The sequence below is a fragment of the Ipomoea nil genome, unplaced genomic scaffold, assembly GCF_001879475.1.
Source record: "Ipomoea nil cultivar Tokyo-kokei standard unplaced genomic scaffold, Asagao_1.1 scaffold2647, whole genome shotgun sequence".
NCBI lineage: Eukaryota > Viridiplantae > Streptophyta > Magnoliopsida > Solanales > Convolvulaceae > Ipomoea > Ipomoea nil.
Genome location: NW_017619075.1, coordinates 3576460 through 3584294, shown reverse-complemented (window position 1 = coordinate 3584294; position 7835 = coordinate 3576460). Strand labels below are relative to the sequence as shown.

The window sequence follows — 7835 nt, the reverse complement described above, 5'->3', positions numbered from 1 at the left end:
ATGCACCGCGGTCTACGATATAACCACTGTGCCATTATCAATATAATCAATTAAAACAAATTTTTGGTCCATTTTTTGCCGTCATCCATTGGATGACGGGCTGGGTCATTCTCCATGAACCATTTTCCTAATGTTATTTATTAAATCAAATAAATAAACTGAAAGATTGCAGTTTTCACATTTGAAACACTAATTAAAACCGAAAGTCAAAATTCCGTTGCCGGGAATCGAACCCGGGTCCCCTGGGTGAAAGCCAGATATCCTAACCGCTGGACGACAACGGAAAACTTGTGTTGATAATCTGTTTAGAAACTTATTACCGTATAAATATATGGCTTACATTGAAAAGCTATAGAAGTTAAGTTGCGGTGAACGTGGATCGAACACGTGACCTTCAGATCTTCAGTCTGACGCTCTCCCAACTGAGCTATCCCCGCAACTGAAATCTTGTTTACATTTGAAATAAATGAATAGTACCTTTTTGTAACCATAATTAATTACATTTCCCATATTGCTTCGTGTAGTCATTATTGTGTGTTCAAACTCTAATTAAAAGTTAAAACATAGCCACGATAAATTGATGATTATTTCATTTGAATAACATACAACTTAATTTTTGAAAACAACATACAACTTAATTAATAACACTTCTAATCAATTACATAAAACACTATACCAAGCATCTCTTGTGTATGATTCAATGATTCTCTCAAGCCAAAACCAATCATCTTTAATAACACTTCTATAATTATTATAAAACCTATAATCTAATATAAGCGTACAATACTATGCAATTTCCTTTCTTGATATATATGTATATAATAATACTTACATGTTTTTATATTTGCAAAATTACCCAAGTATATATATACTAATTACTAATTACTAAATTCTCAATTCTCTAAATACCTTTTTTTTTTTTTTTTTTCTCAATTAGGCACTTAGATTACTATCTTGTTATTTGAATTAAGTTCTATGTTATGTTTGGATTTTGAATTTTTAAATATGTAGTGGCGTCTTGTTGTCTGGACTCATTATTGATTGAGAAATTTGAAATATGCATCGTGACTTATTGCTTAGATTTTAAATTTTATATTAGTAAAAATAAATAAATAATTAAGTGTGCTAAAGAGCTCGGGAATGTTCATTTTCTCAAACCAAACCGAACTACAATGTTAAATAGAATGGTTTCGTATTTTCAGAAAGAAAAAATACAAATCAAACCGAGACAAAAAAAAAAAAAAAAAACAAATCAAACTATAAATCAAAATTCTCACCCCTAATTGTAGGTTCTTTTTATTATATTACTACTATTACTACAATATATAATTTCATTATGTCAATTTTACAAGTTTATAAAGATATTATTGCATATTCATTAAATCACTATTGCAAATTGATTAAATTACTACTACAAGTTCATTAAGTCATTTTTGCTCGTCCATCAAAACATTATTACAAGTTCATTAAATTACCATTGCATACTCATTAAGCCACTATTGTAGGTTCATTAAGTCATCAAAGGCCAGTTATATTATTACTACGTTCATCACACATTTATTGGAACAATATATTGAAAAAATATATCAATATGAGTGAGTTTAAAATATCTCTATGAGATATTTTTAATGATATAACTTTTGTAGATTGATTTTATTTATATAAAAATAAATAGAGAAAAATGTATTTAAACGATGTTCGATTTATTGGTGTCATTTTGATGACTTGGAGTATTATTATAATAAACTTAAATTCATTTTTAATTGATCTAATTTATTTTTAATAAATTTAAATTATTTAAATAAACTTGATTCAATGATCTAACATAGATCCTGGTCCATAATCCAATATTAACCTTGGGCTATAATATAATTTGCCTAACACTACACGAAGCATCTTATGTACATGATTCAATGACTGATTCAGTCATCTTTTTTTATTTTTTATTTTATAGGTAAATGTAAATTATATAAATATCCGAAAGAATATACAAATACATACACATGGTATACCCAAGTCCAAAAAGCAAAGTATGAACAACAAAGCAAAGGAAGAAAAACTATAAATATTACAAAAGCAAAACCAATGAGAAAATAAAGAAAGCCAGTAAAAACTCAACTGGAGAAAGATCCAAAAGCTGATCATGAGGATTATGGCCATTTCCACCATTTACATTCAAAATGGCAGTTTATTCCAATGAGATCTTCTCAAAGAAATTAAAGCAAGGAATCACACCATCATTGATTACAAAAAATTTGGGAACATGACATCCAGGCAACAAGAATAGAAGAAGCAAACTCGAAACGGTTAAACAAATACACGGGGCATATTCCGAGGAGGGAGAACAAAAGCGAACTAAAAGGACAAGATCGAGAAGTCAAGCAATGAAACCAAACAAAAAGCAAAGATAAAAAACCACCCAACTCAACAAAAAGATCAAGAGGAAACAACAAGCAAGAACTGAAGCACTATAAAGGAACAAACTAATTTTTTTTAATTTGATTTTTTTTTATTTTTGTTTATTTTTTTTGTTTTATTTTTTACAAAAAAGAAAAGGGGCAACAACAAACAGGAATTAAAGTCTTTACCTGCCACCCTGCATGGCAGGAAACATCCCCAGAAAAAACTAAGGTTTACTACAAAAAAATGCTAACTGACTGAGCACAAAGTTGCACAGAATGCGTGTCTTGCACGAAATTCTTTTCAAATCTGAGACCCACAAAAAATTTGTTTTTGCACTAATAAACAAGGCCGGATTTTAGGGCGTGCAAAATACCCGGATCAAACTCCGCAGCCACAGTCCATGATTTGTGGCTTCAAAGCACGCCACAAATTCTGCCTCCATAGTGGAAGTAGCGATGATTGACTGCTTCACAATTTTTCATGAAACTGCTCCTCCAGCTAATAGGAACAAATAACCAAAAGTAGATTTTCTCGTATCTACACACCCAGCATAGTCTGAATCAGAATAGCCAATCACTTCAAGTGGATCTTACTTCCTATATGTAAGCATGTAATCTTTTGTACCTTGTAGATATCTTAAAACTTTCTTCGCAGCCTTTCAGTGTTCTATATCGAGATTACTTTGATATCGACCCAACATACCAACATCAAAGTTGATGTCTGGCCGATTACAAGTCTGTAAATACCCAAAACATCCAACCAATGTTGCATAAGGGATACATTCCATTTGTTTTTGCTCAAGTTCATTTATGGGACATTGAGCTAAGCTTAATTTGTCCCTTTTCTGTATTGGATCCACTCCTTGAGAGCATTTATGTAACACCCCGTGTTTCGGACTTTAGTCCCGGATTAATTATTTAATTAATTCCGTTAATAATAATTAAAAAAGATTTAATTTAGTTAGAATTCTCTCTAATTAATTAATGTGGTCCACCATGGACAGTGGACCCTTGCTTAAACTAGAGTCTTAAGCCTATTAGGAATAAAGAGAGTAGACCTTTTACTAATCAGATTCTAATTAGGAATCCTAGACCTATATATCTGTTAGGGATAAAGAAAGTAGGCCTTTACTATTCAGATTCTGATTAGGATTCCTGATTCCATAAATAGGGGGTTAGAAAACAATTAGAACCCTTACCACCCATAGTTATATTACACGAAATTATTCCCAAGAGATTCCCCACCACCAAGCCTAGGGAGATCAATCGGATGGAAATCTTAGGGAAAAACCTTAATAGCCAATGGAGGATTAATTAAGGCTAAGAAGTAACCCATATCTCGACAAAACCTATTTTCCTTGCTATATCTTATTCATTTGGCTCATTTGATATATGATTCTGTGCTTGAGTCTTGATAGAGCTTTACCTAGGGTTTATATTGTGTTTATGTGATAATCTTGATGCTCTTGATACTATGATGAATTATATGAATGATCTTGTATTTTGATTATGTCTAGAGCCCTAGGGTTATATCGTGAATTTCGTATTATGATGTTCTTGGTATATTTGGGTGGGATTGTGCATGATCAGGTGTTGAGTCTAGCCTAGGACTTGTGTTTAGGACTTTGCATATAGATTTCTTGATGTTCTTGTGATTCCGGATGTCCCTGGATCGTTATATGATTTATGATTGGGTCTTGACATGTTTAGGAATCGTGTTAGAATGTATTTGGTGTGATTCTTGGTTTAAATTCGTTAATTGAATACGTGGTGTTGTCGTTATGTGTTTGAATGTGTTTGGACATGGTTTTGGGTTCCACGAGAGAACCCGGGACCAAAAGTTGCCTGTGTATCAGTGGGGGGTAGGTGGGGGGACTGACCACCCGCTGCCCGTAACACTGTTCTAGCGGGCAGCCTGCGGGCGGTGGTCTGCCCGCCGGCCACCCGCTGGAATAATGTATGACCGCCGGTGGGTGGTCCTCCGCCCGCTACCTACCCGCTGGAATTCGGTAGAGTGTCGTGATGTTTTCCCCCGTTTGATGTTTTCCCGTGTCACGTTGTACTCTGGTTGTCGTGTATGAGTCTCGTTTGGTGTTTTAGGCATCGTTCTAGGATTTTATGTGTGATACGTGTCGTTGTTGTTGGGTCTTGCTTGTTATGTGATTATGTGTTGATTGATTGGATGATGATGAGTATCGTGGTCATTGCGCAACGACCAATGTGAATGATGATGATGATGATGTTGAGATTGTGATTGGTGGAAAATAAACTGTTGGCGGTTGGCACCACTTGTGCCCGGTCATTGTACTAAAGGTACAGGCCATAGCGGTGACTGTGCTAAAGGCACACACACACCTTAGACTTGCTTGCCGTTGAGCATGGGTCAGGTTATAAGTGTTGCGGTGTCATGTTAGAGCTATATGCGCTAACCCCTTGATATTGGCACTAGAGGTGCGCATCATTGAATGGCACTGCGGCACCATCTTGATATGTTGGTGGTTGAAAGGTGGTTTGCCGGTGGGGGCATGTAGTTGCCCGGAGGCATAAGGGGTGGGGATATAAGGGTGGCCTGGAGGTATAGGTTGGAACTGATATAAGGACGGAGGGGAGCTACAAGGTTGGAACTTGGTATAAGGTTAGAGGATGAATTGTGTGCTTTGATGACTACTTGCTAATTGATTGTATTGAATGCCTTCGTTGCCTCTAATTGCTATTTTATATGCTTATATGTCTGGTATGCCTTGTATTGCGTACTTAGGATGCATGTTAGTATTTGTGATTATTTTATACTGTTGAGTCTGTTAACGTGTCTTGAGTCTTGATCTTGGATTTAAATTAGAGTCTCGTAAGTATATATGTATTCCAGTTTCAAAATGAGTTCCTTATATCTACCTATATTGTACTTAACGCGTTGGAGTGGGTTACCAGCATTAGTCGCTGACGGTTGTTACACCGAATGTTTTTCAGGGACAGTGAGTAGCTTCGGAGCGCGCTAGTGGATTCGTGGACTTAGTTTAGATAGTTCTAGCCTGGATGAGATGGCCTGCGTGCCTTGATTTGTATTTGGGTATTAGTTATGGTTTATGCTTTGTTAGTTAGTATAGCCTGTGCATCTGAGTTCTCCAGCTCAGATGTGGCATAGCACCCCGACTACTATGTCTAGTTTATGCTCTGTTTGGGAATTAATAAGAGATTAGCCTTTATTTTGTAGGTTTTAAATATCTTGAAATTTAGGGGTGCTACAATTTATCTATCTTAGATCTTTCCAAGATCTTGTTAATGTGTCATTTCTAAGACAATCCTAATAATCCTTGTGTTCTATCTCGGAATATTTCTATTCAAATCACATAGGATGCCTTACCCATATCCTTCATTTCAAAGGTATTGAAAAGAAATACTTTAATATCACACAACATGGCTGATAAACATTATTTTTAGTATTGTTTTAAATAAGTTTTTTATATGTAATAAGCAATATTTACTTAATTATGTATTAATTTTTATTATTAATTTCATAATTAGTTTTGTAAATAAATAATGGTTTTTAGTATTTTTATTAGCATTATAAGTTAGTTTTGTTTTAAGCTTTTGTCAGCCCATTATTTTTAGCTCAACCCATCAATCTTCTGCAAATCAATGGCAGTCGATAAGCGAGAGACCAGAGAAGCAACAACCGATTCGTTTGGCATCAGTTCATCTCAACAGGCGATTCGCTTGGGGGGATCTGGTTGATCAACGAGAGTTCGGGCGGAAGTGGTTGGGTCTAGGGCAGTATAAATAGAGGGCAGATCTACAGAGGAAGCCATCATCTCTTCACCGAAGAATCAAGGGTGCAGGTTAGAATCGCAGGTACGGCGGTTCTAGGCTTCTCCACGGCGGCCGTAGCGACAGTTTCTTGCGGCGGCAGGTGTTCGGCGTTGCGGAAACAATCTGGGCAGCAACTAAATCTGGTTCCGGCGGCAGCGAAGCAGCCTCAAATTCCTCTTCGTTAGCAAGAATAGTTGATTCATGTTCCTAGGCGTTTCCAATTTGATTGTTAATTTGATATTCTAGTTCTTGGTAATTTCTCTATTTACTTTCCTGAGTTTTGATTCAATTATTTTGCATTGAAGTTTCTTTATTATTGGTATTTGTTTCTAGCATTCTAAATTGTTAAATTAATTGTTTTAATTTCAAGTATGTGAATTGCATTGTATCAATTCCCTTTGGGTTCAATTCGACCATTGCCTTTGCACACTACTACTAAAGTGATTCATGCACTTGCGAGGACATATAATTAAAATTGTCCATTAATTTTTAGCGTCATTGTAACACCCCCAAATCTAAGCATATTTTAAGTGTTTAAAACCTAAGAGACATAGATAAAAATAGTCTAACTATTATAAGTAAAAACGTTGCGGAAGCTAATAATCAAAACGTGGGGATGTTATGCCACATCTAGGCCAACAACACCTAGATGCACAGGCTAGTCTAAATCTAAATATCCAAATATCATAAAACATCCAACAAGGCTCACACGCCAAACAACTAAATACTAAAAAGGAAATTGCTAAGACTAGATAGTAAGCTCCAACTAGTGCGCTCTTGTACTGACTAATCTGTACCTGAAATCATTTTAAATAACCGTTAGCGATAATGCTAAGTAACCCCAATCCAATGTGTAAAGATACATAAATATACATTTGATACTTAAAATAGTTTTGAGACTTGGGAATGCATAAGTATATCTCTAAACAACTCTAATTCAGTAAATCACGAGGAATGGACTCAAGACCAAACCATTCAAGAGATATACTCAACAATGCACCATAGACCACAAGAATAATATAATAGATCGAATCAAAAGGATAATGATAATGAATCAAGAATAAAGATCAGGGTAAGACAATCATAACAAGCAACAAGGATAGTTCTCATCAAGGTTATGCAATCAACATCAATACCTAGGTATCAAGTCCACAAAGGTCACAATCAACAATCATATACCGTGGAGTCAATCTCAATGACTGGAATCAATGGTGAATCAGTGTGGAGGGCTCAAAGTCAGCAAGTAACACAAGAGATGCACGCGGGGTCATAGACCCAATTGTGGTAAACCACCATCTCAATACATAGATTCCGCGGGGTCACGAAGCCCCGAACAGGATGCGCGGGGTCACAAAGACCCAAATATGGTTTCGCAGGGTCAAAGACCGGTGGAGATAACCCTAAATCCTTAAGTGTATACACCCCTATTGGGACCTCCAATCCCCAATAAGTAGAAATAGATCTAACAACCCGGATAAGTTTCGACGTGAAGTCCGACATACCATCATCCTGAATCTGTAAGAAATCCCCACACTGTCCACCGTACCAGCTCAATCATCACAACAAGAGTTCAATATACAAGGAATCTTAATAGATAAAGCAAAGGAATAGATCCCACAAGAAGTG

General features: G+C 35.8%; 2 non-coding genes across 2 annotated transcripts; both read right to left on the bottom strand.

The window, feature by feature from the left end:
* Window positions 1–212: 212 nt before the first annotated feature.
* On the bottom strand, window positions 213–284 carry TRNAE-UUC. The gene has a single exon. It is a non-coding gene; the product is annotated as a tRNA-Glu (tRNA).
* Window positions 285–364: 80 nt separating this feature from the next.
* TRNAF-GAA lies at window positions 365–437 on the bottom strand. Its single transcript has one exon. It is a non-coding gene; the product is annotated as a tRNA-Phe (tRNA).
* Between the last annotated feature and the right edge of the window lie 7398 nt (window positions 438–7835).